General features: G+C 49.7%; 1 protein-coding gene across 3 annotated transcripts in view; it reads right to left on the bottom strand.

Annotated features, from left to right (window-relative positions):
- Positions 1-1387, bottom strand: part of GRIN2C (glutamate ionotropic receptor NMDA type subunit 2C) — a 47294-nt gene extending 45907 nt beyond the window's left edge. For 2 of the 3 annotated variants that reach the window (XM_044982353.1, XM_044982356.1), the window contains exon 1: positions 1162-1387. The gene's annotated coding sequence lies outside the window, so the exon portion shown is untranslated. The remainder of the gene's footprint in view (positions 1-1161) is intronic. The other variant, XM_044982355.1, reaches the window with a different exon arrangement.
- Between the last annotated feature and the right edge of the window lie 11780 nt (positions 1388-13167).

Here is a 13167-nt window from a genome sequence, read left to right as displayed (position 1 = left end):
TAAAAAGAAAAAAAAAATCTTAACTAGAGAAACCTCCAAACCTGAGAATGCAAGTGAAAAATGTGCAGTGTTGTGGGGAGAGAGGAAAAATAGCGAGTTGTTGATATATTTAAAGTAATGAAATCAATGCAACCCTCAGGTGAGAAATACTGAGCAGAAGCATGACTGGGGGAGGAAAAGGAGAAGGGGAAAGCAGGAGGAAGGGTAGACTATTACTATATGCTTGTCATTGCATGGATGAGTGAGAGGGATCTATCAAGCAGAGCAAATGATGGGAGTCTAGACTGAGCCAAAAAGAGGGAAAAGCTGCAATGGATTGTAAGTTTTCCCAAAAGGAAGATATTCCAACTTCCCTCCTGCCTCCCACCCCCCATCATTTTCCCCCTTACTTTCTTTGCCATTTTCTTCCACCACCACCACCCCCCTCCTTTTTCCTTCTCTTGGGACTCCAGATGGAACATGAGTTGCAATTCGTAGACTCCTCTCAGTCAAGCTACGTCTCCTTTCAACCTTGATCAGATATACATTTTTCTCCCTTTCTTGCTTAGCTCCTCCTGCAGCAACAGTTGGAGCCGGGGAGCCTATCGATAACAATTAGGACACAGAGCAATAATCATTGCCAGGCAAATGCCAAGAGTGCAGAGGCAACATGGAAATATTTCTCCCCACGGCTTGGAGCCTCAGACATTCCCCCTTTGCCAGGCTCGGGCTCTGACACGCACAGAAATATGCAGCTTAAAAAGGTCAAATATGGATTAACCAAAAATAAATGCAAAGTGTCCTGCCTCCTGCTATGTTACGCAAGGTGCTAGCTGGGGATGGCAATACCGACAGCGGGAGTCGTTTTTAAAACCTCATTTCGTCCACTTAATCGCTTCTTGTCAACGCGTTCAACATGGTGCTGGGAGTTCAGCCGAGGGAGGAAAGCGAGCCCGGGGCTCGGGAGTGCCAGGCAAAGGGGAGCGGAGCAACAGGGGGGCGGGGGTGGGGGCGGCTGGAGAGAAAAGGTTCAGGGAGATCGCGGGCGAGGGGCCACCAGCCCCGCGGGCCAAGCGCCCCGGACAAAAGTTGCGTCCTCAGGTGTCAATCCCCTTTGCAGGGCTGGAGCCCTCCCTGCCCGGGACGGGACGGGGCTCGGCTAAAGGCACCGCGGCTACTTACTGGAGGGAAACGGCGGGCGGCTGCAGCCCCGGCTCCTCCCGGCAGGTCTGGGCGCTCCAGGGTCCCGGGCTCTGTCCCCGCGGCTCGGGCTGGGCGCTTCCAGCTCGTCTCCTCCTGGGCGGGGAGCAAGTGCCGGGCTCGCCGTCCCTCCTCCCGAGCGGGGGCTCAGGCAGAGCGGGCTGGCGGCGGGGGCTGGCGGCTCCCCCCGGCGGAGCAGCAGGCGCAGCCCTCGGGGGGGGGGGGAGAGCCCCACGGCCCCGGCCGCGCGCCCCGGCTTGTAGCAGGTGTCCCCGCCCCACCCGGGGGGAGCGGCCGGCCGGAGCCGATGTCCTGCCTCCAGCCCTCCGCCGCTCAACTCTGCCCGCCTCAGCCTGCGCCGGACCCGCTCCCCGCGTGACCGGGCAGCCCCCGCCCCACGCGCGCGCCTGTCCCGCGCCCTGCCCCGCGCGTCCCGGCCAGCCACGAGACCGGGGGCGGGGGGGTTGGAGCACCCCAGTCTGAGGGGGGGCTGTGAGGGGCGCCCCCCCGGGGCGCTAGTGCCTCCCTTCCCGCGCTCCAGTTCCCTCCGCTCTGCCCCCATCCTCTTGCCCCACTCCCCACCCTACCCACGCTTACTGTCCCCTACCCCCACTCACTCCCTGTGCTCCCAGCCCCCCGCCAACTTTGGCCCAAACTCCTTCCCGGCAACTCAGGGGAGTCCGACAGGGCAAGAGCCTGGCCCTTTAAGGGAGCCCCTTTCCCTGGCCGGGGGGGGGGTGTCACTAGTGGGCGGGGCTTGGGGCAGTCTGGGGAGGGGTAACAGGCAGTGAAGCTCTGGCAGCCCGCAGCGTCCCGCTGTTGCTTGGGCCCAGTATTAATGGTCAGCTGACCACGGTGCTTAACTTAGAGAATATTTAACACCCCCCCCCCCAAAAACCCACGGGGCGAAATCCTGCAAAGGAAGGAAAAACCCACTGGGGTGGGAGGTTAAGGGATCCCTTCCCCAGGGTTCGCATCACCCCAACTTTCTGATTTAAAAGAGCTTTAGTAGGCTATAAAATAAACCCTGCTCCTCTGTGTGAGAGGGGAAGGGGAGGGGGCTTTCTCTCCCCAGTGTTGTTCCCCACACTAGAGCTGGAAGAGTGAGGCTGTGGGCCAGAGTTTGCGAGTACCTGCCACCCCTGTTGGTGTCATCACCTCACAGGACTGGCCCTAGGTGACTCATTTCCAGAAGGTCTGAGTCTGACTCTGCGTGGAGCAGATGCCAACAGGAACAGAGGGTGAGCCGCCCCTCTCAGGGTCAGATTGCAGTGAATCCCTGGCCCAGTAGGATGTAGAATTTAGGAGCCCCTGGCTTCCAGCCTGGGGTTCAGCCTACCAGGGCCAGCTCCAGGCACCAGCATTCCAAGCGTGTGCTTGGGGCGGCATTCTGCAAGGGGCGGAAGTCCAGGGGCGGCTCCAGGCCCCAGCACGCCAAGCGCGTGCTTGGGGCGCCATGCCCTGGGGGCGCTCTGCTGGTCGCCGGGAGGGCGGCAGGCAGCTCCGGTGGACCTCCCCGTCCACTGGTCCCGCGGCTCCAGTGGAGCATCGGCAGGCGTGCCTGCAGGAGGTCCACTGGAGCCACAGGACCGGCGACCGCCAGAGCGCCCCCCGCGGCGTGCCGCCGTGCTTGGGGCGGCAAAATTGCTAGAGCCACCCCTGCGGCAGTCCCCCTTATTTTGCCCCCAAGTAGCGCGCCGAATTGCCACCGAGGGGGGGAGGGAGAGGGTGGCAGGCGCATTTCCGCGGCAGCGGCAATTCGGCGGCAGCTTCTATGTTTAGCTGTCCCGTGCGGCTTCAGCTAAACATAGAAGCTGCCACTGAATTGCACCCCCATGGAAACGCGCCTGCCGCCCTAAGGGCACACAGACCGCCCCCCCACCCCGCCCAGGGTGGCAATTCGGCGCACTGCTTGGGGCAGCGAAAACTGTAGAGCCGGCCCTGCAGCCTACAAAGGAATCATAGCTTTTCACTTGAGGTATTGGCCTAGAACTAACAAGTTCTGGGGTCATGTGCTGGTTCTGCTAGAGACTTGCTGTGTGGCCATGTGGGCAAACCCTGTAAAGCGATGTTTTCCAAAGAGCTCAGCATGCACCACACCTGCTCAGCATGCACCACACCTGCTGAGCTCTTCTGAAAATCTGGCCCCAGTTGGAGGTGCAGAGCCCTTTTGAAAATGTCAGCTTTAATCTCTCTCTGGGCCCCAATTCCCCATCTGTAAAATGAGGCTAATGCTTCCTTCTCCAATCCTGGCTCTGTCTCATCTATTTGGATTTGTAAATTATTTAGGGCAGGGACTACTGCTTACTATGTATTTGTACAGCACCTAGCACAAGAGGGACTCATTCTCACCAGAGGCCTGAGGGTGTTACCAATAATGACCCTCATGCCTTTCTGAGAGAGAAAGCTTAAAAACAAAAAGGTTAAAGCCTTGAAGCAATGAAATAACATTTTAATATCTCAAAAGATGTACAAAGATTTCCAATATACTTTATTTCAGTTTTTTAAAATCCACCCACCCAACTCTCATATACGTGAAGTCTGTGACAATAAAAATGTACAAATACAATGTAATATGATCAGGTTCATAATCTCAGCTGGTATTGTGCACAAACCAAGCTTCACTTACATTTCTCAGTCACACACCAGTTCATAAAAATGAGATTCTCTTCTGGTTTAAACCGATAAGGAAAACACACAGAGAAGACTACTAAGAACATCATTGGGTTCTGAAAGTGACACCTGGCATTTCGAGAGAGACGGCAGCTTATGTAATGACCCTGACTCTGTTAGTTAACTATTCGCTGTCTAAACTATACTCTGACGGGAAACGACCTATTCCTGAGGAATTGTTGCTGTTACAAAACTGCTTGTAACACCTGGAGGAACTATAACTAGCCACAGTGACCTTTGAAGGGTTTCAGGACTTTACACCAGTCAACTCAAGTTAAAAACAGTTACTGTGGCATTAAAAGCTCTGAGCTAAACCCATCAACACCAAGAGAAATAGCATTCACTCCATCCTTGATTCGCAGCGCTGGGCCAGGTATTGTAAGACATCTCACTAGGCATCTTTGAGTGCCTAAATACCTTTGACACTGGCTCACTGGGCTTGATCCTATTGAAGTCAAAGTGATGGTTTGTGTTACCATATTACCCAGGAGCCCTAGTTATAAAGCAGGACAAATTTAAAGTCTTTCATTTTAACAATTAGAAGGAATATAGAAGCCTGTTATGCATATTACAACTGGCTATTGCGGGGGCCTGGATTCCTCTAACTGAAACCATGAGACACCCAGATTAACTGATGCTGCTGCATCGTATTTTTTCTCTTTACTTTCTTACCTGTACTAAGGAACAAGCTTAAAGGGGTCAGTGAAGGGTCATTGGCGCCTAAAATCTTTGCAAAAGTAAATTTACAAATGAAATGGTTTCATGATTTATTTTATTTCAATGAAAACATTGTTTCTTGGTTGGATTTGTGCTCCCCCCGTGGTGTTGGCAACCTGGACATTATCACATGGTGGAGTCAGTCCCAAGGGTTTAAACTTCCCAAATAGCATATCCTAGGAACTGTATGTTCTTGGTGTATACCAAATATTTACATTTTACATATCAGATTCCCCTTTTCTGTACCAGAAAGCCAGGCTCCCCATTTAGCAACATGGGGTGCTTGTGACCCCCTGACATCTGTTTGCATCCCCTTGGTTGAGAATGCAAGGCATATCCGATCACACAATACATTCCTGTCTACATTTTAAAAAAGGACAACAGGTACAGAAAATGCTGCTTGTGACGCCACATGGCAGGGTTAATATGGGCAGTTTTGGAAACCCCAGTCTTTTGTTGATTTCCCAACCTTCACATTAAATGCAAGTACTTTCTATTAATGCAATATCATTGGTGTGTTTAACTGCATATGCTCTATAGGGGCAGATTCAGTGCAGCTGAGTACCCAAGATGGACAAGAGCTCAGGTGATCTCAAAGGGCCACATTCTCTGCTAGTGCAAATTGGCATGGAGAGGCACCAATTTACACCAGCAGAGAATTTGGGCCAAAGTCTGGCTCTATGAGGCAAGCCCACTGTCCAACCCATTCCCCCTAGGGAGAGGGTGAGAGAACAAATCGCATCACAGAAGTTAGTCTCATTGCTTAAGAGAGTACTGGAAGGCACTCAGATGCTACATTGATGATCACAATATAAGAACCTCTATAGAACAGAACAGTGTGAGGCAGCTAGCAGACAGAGAGACCAAGGTGGCAACAAAACTAATTGTCACCTCATCTCTCTTGCTAAGTCTCCCCCCTAACACAGGGGTGTCAAGCGAGTTCTGAGATGAGGGTCAAGTTAACCGGTGTCAGTCAGGGACCCTGGGGTAGAAGTAAGGAATTCACTGACGAAAGGCACTGTGCAGCCTTGCCTGTCTGTAGAGTGCGTGTCTGTGAGTACCAGTGTTAAACCCTACAGCTAAAGACAATTAAGGGCTTAGTAACTAGAGATGGTTGGGAATTTTTCAGCCAAACATTTTTTCCCCATCAGAAAATATGAATGCACCAAAACTAAAACCGTTCATGGGAAAAGAGCCCTTTCAACAAATCTCTAAAATATTTTGAAATTCAAAATTGTCAAAACATTCTGTTTTGACATTTTCGAAACAAAAGAGTTCTGTTTTTCAGGTCAAAACGACTTTATTTTTAAGCTGAAGTTAATTTATAGCAAAAAGGAAAAAAATTAAAAGATCAAAATTGACACCAAATATTTTGATTGAAAATCTGCCCCATAATTTTATAGGGTAGACATGGCATGAGAAACAGATGGGGAAAGGTGGAAGAAAAATAAAGCCAGGCCATACACTGCAGCTGGGAAACAGACAGACGCCATGGCAGAGTCAGGAAGAGCACCCAGGTCTCCCGACTCTCGGTTCATTGCCTTATACACTAGGTCATGCCACCTCCTGGCTGCCTGCATAACTCCTAGTGACCCCAACCAGCATTATTCACTTACCAAGACAACACAGTGTTGTCCCAAAGTAACACTTTGAAGGCTGATTGTTAGTGGGAGAGTCTAATGGAGACACTTTCTAGACGGTGGTCCCCTCTCCTTGTTAGTGTGAATACAGTGCCCAAGTCCCTTAGACAGATGTTTCCACCAACGAATTCAGAGAACTTGAATTTTAAATTACTGCTGCTCTGTGTGAGCTGGGGAAGGCAGAGGATGGCAGAGATGAGGGTGTAATCAAAACAAAAACCATCAAGTAACTTCCAGTCAAAATCTGTCCCTTTCGGAGTTCTGGGACCTGTGGGATACAGGATGTCAGACTGGATCAGGGGTTCTCAAACTTCATTGCTTCCTGACCCCCTTCTGACAACAAAAATAACTACGCAGCCCCGGCAGGACGGACCGAAGCCTGAGCCCACCCAGACCCTGCCACCCCGAGTGCAGGTAGGGAGGGGCAAAGCCAAAGCCCCAGCCCCACCACCCTGGGGGCGGGGGGAAGGAGAGACAAACCCAAAGGCTTCAGCCCCAGGCAGGGGGCCTGTAACCTGAGGCCTGTCGCCCAGGGCCTGGGCTTCGGTCCCAGGCAATGGGGCTCAGGCTTTGGCTCTAGCCGCAGGCCCCTAAGCCAGCAATTTGTACCCACCTGCAGGAGTGAATCTAGTCTGTGGGTAGCCAGCACCTCCAAATGCTTGATTTATCGTACGTTGTAGCTGGGTCAGTCCCATGATATTAGAGACACAAGGTGGGGGAGGTCATATCTTTTATTGAACCAACTTCTGATGGTGGGAGACAAGCCTTCGAGCCACACAGAGCTCTTCCCCACATGACCCACGGAAGCTTGTCTCTCGCACCAAACAGAAGTTGGTCCAATAAAAGACATGACCTCACTCACCTTGTCTGTTTATCTTAGGCACTTGTAAGGCATCCAATGCCATAGTATCTAGATACCAGCACCCAGGCCTGGACTCCTCACGCTTCTTGCTCCACCAAAAGGACGGCTCCTGCTTTGATATTAACATTACCTTTCTAGGTGCCTTTCCTCCAGGAGACTCCAACAGTATTTGAAAAGCGTAACAGAACTCCCTGACGCGCAAGTCACTTTGGGAATGCAAAGCAGCTGCTGATGAACAGGACAGGAGAGTTTGGGACCATAAGGATACGTTGATTCGCCTGAAACTACAGCGGCAGGCGTAGGTAGGGAGGATGTAATTACCAACACTAGAACTTGGGCAGGACACCTAGGTTACTCTTTCAGAGAAGTGCCCTGGGATGCTCTAATTAGAGCAAGCAGTCAAGTTTCTGTTTCACATCAGAAACACACTGTCTTCAGCAGCACATTGTTCCCTAACCCCATGGTGGCTAGTGATCCAATACTGACTCCAAGGGTAGTGTGCCACCACCCCACTTCTATCATCTGACAGGTCTTCCCAGAGGCCTGCCAGCCAAGTAATGTCCCAGTCCTGCTAGCTCACAACCTAACGCAGAAGGGCTGCATTTACACACAGCATCCCTCCCTCGGGAAGTGGTTACATCCAGGGTTTAGCTGCATCAGACAGATCAAACCAGTGATTGGCTTTATAATGTAATATTTTATATTTGCAGTTATTCACAAAGCAAGTGCAGGCAGCAGACAAGTCCTTCTAGAAAACAACAGAACAGTTTCCAGAGGTTCAATTACATTAGATCCTCTAAACATCTGAAGCAGGGAACCTTGAAATGGAAAGGTTACAAAAGCACCCTTCACTTTTCTTAATCATTCCCGCCGATCAGACATGCCTCCTGCGCAGAGTCCCGTGTGCGTCAGAGTGCAATCCAAATACAATGTTGCTTTCATTCGTTTAGAAAGGAAGCAGTCATGTTAAAAATCGCGGGCCGAGGGTCGGATCTCCAGCCCAGAGTGTAAATCCCGAGTAACTCGGCTGACATTAGTAGAGCTGCTCTATATTGTCACCAGGGAAACTGAGATTGGAATCTTGGCAAATGATTTTTAACCCGACTACATCCTAAAGCAGGGGCTAAGATTCTGATCTCCATTTCAATCAGTGTAAATCTGGAAGAGCTCCAGCAAAGTCTGGATTTACATCACTGGGCCTGAGATGAGAATCTGGCCCACTACTTAAAACCAAAACAAAACGCTGTTCCCCTTGTCCGTGTTTCTAATGATACTCAAGAATTAAACCAGATAAAATGTTTGAAGTCTAGTTTAACATTTCATCATTTATGTGGTTTGGTTGTTTTCCGCAATTCATTCAGTATGGCCAATGAAACTACACTCTATAGTCAATTTCGATTTAGCGCCCACTTCCAGCCTTTGCAGGATTTGCAACCCAAGGATTCATTTAAAAAAAAAATCCTTTTGATTGTTCGGTTTTAATTTATGAAAATGTTTGTTAATATGAGATTTTGTAGGCAAAAATACTTGCAAGACAGAACCCTCCCATTCTGGGGCTAACTAACCTGAGCAGTGTCCCTTTAAAATACCGTCAGTCTCATCTTCCTGGTCATGAACTGCTGCCTTCAACAGCATGGCCTCACACTGCCAATCCTTAATCAATGCCTCCAAGTGCCAGCTTGAGTCCTAACGGAGGTAGCAGACAGCCTGTCACATCCTTTCCCTTTGATTCTTCCCCTTCTCTGGCAGGGATGGCAGCCATGCCACAATGATCCCCCCCCCTCTTTATCCTGTCCCCCTGACATACACTGGTCAGGACCATGCTTCAGAGTCATCAGTGCCAACCCCAACCCTTGGCACAGTGACAACAAGCAAAGCTTGCTGGGTGAAATGCTGGCCCTGTTGAAGTCAATAAGAATTTTGCCATTGATGTCAATGGGGTGAGGGTTTCATGCAGTCATTGCTCCTAGAGAAGGAAGTGTGAATTGCACCTTAGTCTCCCAACAAATCCACAAAAATATGCTCTAGCTGCTCATGTGAGATTAAGCAAGGGAGGATGAGCCACATAAGGAAGGGCCAATGCTTACGTAAACGGCCCTCATTCATAGCTCCTGCAAGCCCCAAAATGGAGTAGATTGTCCATGACATCAGCAAACAGCTCAGCTGTGGCAATCTTCCACTAAGCATAGCATGGAGGGAGTGCCAGCTGGCATTATCAGCAGAAGCAGGTGAGCAGACAGGCAGAGTATGGAAGGTGAGCACATAACGGAAATGTAGGCCAGAAACCCAAGAGAGAACAATTGAGGCAAAATAGAGGAATACAAAAAGAAATGCGCAGCTGACTAAGGTCTGAAAGGGTAAGTACCATGTCCATTAGAGCTAGACATACAGCACAAGGCTGCCGTACCCCTCCCTCTCTCTCAGCTCTGGAATGGTACGCACCTTATGACACATGCTGGAAATGCAGTGTCCAGTTACACTAATTAAAAAAAAGAAACGACCCAGTGAAATGAATAGAGACCATCCAATCCATGGACACAGTGCCCTGCATTCATTTATATTAACCGAAAGATCGCTGGGTAAGCCGGGGATGAGGCAACTAAAAACCTTCTCATCACAGTAAGGGAAATTTCCCATGGAGGGAAGAAATAGCTAGTTACTCAACAAAAATAAGCTACTCTAACTTGGACAACTTTATTTGTTGCTTTTCAATCACGTCCCTAAATAGCTCCTCAAAGCAGCTGCTGCAGGTTTACATCTCACTCTAGTCTATTCCCCTTCTAGCCATAGGAAACCTGTTCAGGAGGCCCTGTTATGCCAAAGTAATTAACACACATGAAGAAAAAACCTACAGCCAATTATGGAAACTGGAGCTATGGAGCACTCCTGCCTGCACCTGAGAGCCAACAGTGCCCCCTTCCTCTTCCATTTGGGATTTCTCCAGAAGAGATGAGATTTGATAAGGTGTACAAAGCACTTCCACTGCTATCAGAGCAGAGTATGGAGGGCTTTGGGCATCAGGGCCAGACACAGAGAGATGCTGAGGCATTCAGTTGTACTAGGTGTCTAGAACCAAATATATATGGATCTGATAGAGGGGTTCACCTCAGAGCTGTAACTCCACTGAAAGCCAAAGGAATGAAATTTTCCTAATGGAAGTTTCTCCTGACCTGATAGTGCTACAGGTGTGTTACACACAGGGCATTTAAGCTTCCCTCTAGAGTGGTCCTCAATCAGCTAACTTGAAGCGAACGATGTTAATTTACAGATTGAGATTTGGTTGGGGTTAGCTACCCCTGACCACTTTAGCCACATCCTGGGGGTGAAATCCTGGCCCCACTGAAGTCACTAGAAGTTTTGCCATTGGCCTTAACGGGGCCAGGATTTCACCCTCGGTGTACAGTATAAATTCCTGCCATGGAACAAATAAGCCCCAGCTATAAGTATAAAGGACATACTGACACAGACCCAAACACGGTGCAACAGTCACAGGAAAGCAGCAAGCATCTGGCAGAGAGCCAACTGGTGATGTGGAGGATGCAAAGGGAATGTGGAATCTTCCTTCCTTCCTCATCCCCTCATGCCTCACCCCCTTCCCCCACACTGTTCCAACTCAAAAGTGGCTTTGACCCTTGAATCAGAATTTTGCATCTAATTAGCCCTGCAGACGGCCCCATTTCGTGAGAGTTCGGGGCAAGGTGGTTGGAAGCCTATTTTATGGTCATGTTGGCCACAGGCCATCCCATGCCCACATTCTGAGAGAGGTGGGTATAATTCCATGCACAGCAAGTGATTTTTGCTAGAAAAACGCCACAAGGTTCCAAAAGGACAGTAGGGTTTTGTGGCTCTGTCCAACGTTCTCAGAAAGTTTTGCTGCTGGAGCCAGCACACTCTGGGTCTGGGAACAGATGGCACCAACAGCCATTAAAGACAGAGTCACGCAGACTAGAAGAAGGGATGCCGCTCTGGGTGATTCATAGGCATTAACGTCGCGGGAACTTTCCTCGGGACGCTGCCTTGGCCGACTGAGTAATTGAGGAAATTCATCTAAATCCATTTTTATGATTTCATTAAACAAATAGCTTTTTAAACAATGCCTCTCCTCTGGTCTTGCTAACTCGATCTTAAATCATGCCATTCCTCTTCCCCACTGGAATGTAAGTGTAATGCAGAACCTTTCCCTTCGGCTGTAATGGATATTAAATAACCAGGTTTCAAGGCAGCATTGCCCTCAGGTGGCTCAGTCACTTTGAATACACATTTCGATAAACAGTGTGTGAGTTAAGCAGGCAGGAGGCTGCCCAGTTGACACTCATAAGAAAGAAAACGTGTTTATAAACACAGTGCTAAGAAAGCGACAGACTTAAGTGCCAGCTGACAGTTCCATGCCCCACCGTGGAAAAGCACAACCCTGGAATGGCAGGAGTGCCACCAGGGCCAACGGGGGCAGGAGCATCTGGGAACCTGCTTGGATTTTTCTCGTATGCTGCATCTTTATCAATTTGCCAAACAGCCCCATGACAAAGGAAAGACCAGCCTCCATGGGATGTGGAGTCACTTCCTGGGCACTAGGCGTGGTGATAGCGTGTCTTTCGGGGGGGGATATCAGAGCCGCGCATCCCTCCTGAGGCTGAAAGCAAGAACAGCTCGAGAACGCAGCCCCCTTCTAGATGCTGCCAAACGGCAGAAGAAATGTAGCAGCTTCCCCATTTCACAGATGAGGAAACTGAGGCCCGGAGAGGTTATATGACTTGCTCAGGAGCACCGAGGAATAGCAGCCAGCTATCCTGACCTGCTTCAGCCAGTTGTTTTTCTCCTCTACTAGAAAAGTGGCATTATCTTATCTGCATCCCAAAACACAACTGAGTCAATGCACAGCATCTTGCAGGGGACTTTTCACTGTTGTAACTAGGCTGTGTAATCTGACTGAACACTCAGACACGCCCAGAGTGTTAGCCAGTTTCCAGAGCAGGGCCATGGTTCAGCCTACATAGCAATGGATGTGGTGTAACTGGGTGAAGGGACCTGGGCTGGGTAGTCTAGATGGGCTCTTAAAATAAAGGACATTCCTCTCCACATTCTAATCTTTTATTGGCCTCAGCTGTTTTATACTGTTCCACTAAGACTAAGCTGTGACACAAATCGTCAGTGCAGGGAAATTTAACCGAAAGGCCAGTACTGTCTTTACTTCAAGCTCTTCAGTTCTCTTCCCCTTCAGAAGCAGGAGGGGAAAGGCAGGTGCGTCATGCTCAGCTTTGCACTGCCTGGCTTCTTATGCATTACACATAACTGTGACAAAGGAAACTAAATGTTTTGTATCAGTAGCTTCTCGTGCTACCCTCAATGCCGCTTTCGAGAAAGGAAGAAGCAGGGGGCAACTCTCCAGCAATGTTCACCATCGCCACCTGCTGGGCAAACATTTCAAACATAGCAGCAGGATTTCTTACTGCTCATGCCATGCACATTTGGGAACAGCATTGCAGCAAGGGTGGGAGGTATCTGAATCATAGAACAGAACTGTAGGTCTGGAAGGGACCCAGAGAGATCATCTAGTCCAGCCTCCTGTGCTGAGGCAGGACCATGTGAACCTAGACCATCCCAGACAGGTGTTTGTCCAACCTGTTCTTAACTTCCAGCGATGGGGATTCCACAACCTCCCTTGATGCCTATTCCAGAGTTTAAACCCTGTCTTGCTGCAGATTAAACCCATTACTTCTTGTCCTACACTCAGTGGACACGGAGAACAATTGATCCCAGTCCTCTTCATAACAGCCCTTAATGTATTCAACGACTTATCAGGTGGTCTCCCCCCCACCCAGTCTTTTCTCAAGACTAAACATGTCTAATTTTTAGCCTTTCCTCACGGGACAGGTTTTCTAAAGTTTTCAGCATGTAGCCTCTTCCCTGAGGTGTAGCCCAAGCCTCCTCCATGGCACTTGCTACTTGGAGCCGCAAGTGTCTGCAAGGTTAATTCTGTTCAGCGCCAATAAAACCAGTTCCCCACGGCACCAGCCCACAAAGGGAACGCTGCTACAGAGCTCCACCCTGGTTAGAGCAGAGGGAGGAGGTGGGCGAGTCTTACATTCATTCCTCCAT

Source organism: Mauremys mutica, chromosome 12 (genome assembly GCF_020497125.1).
Source record: "Mauremys mutica isolate MM-2020 ecotype Southern chromosome 12, ASM2049712v1, whole genome shotgun sequence".
NCBI classification, from domain to species: Eukaryota; Metazoa; Chordata; order Testudines; family Geoemydidae; genus Mauremys; species Mauremys mutica.
The sequence above is the reverse complement of the archived record's forward strand: the minus strand, read 5'-3'. Positions and strand labels throughout refer to the sequence as shown.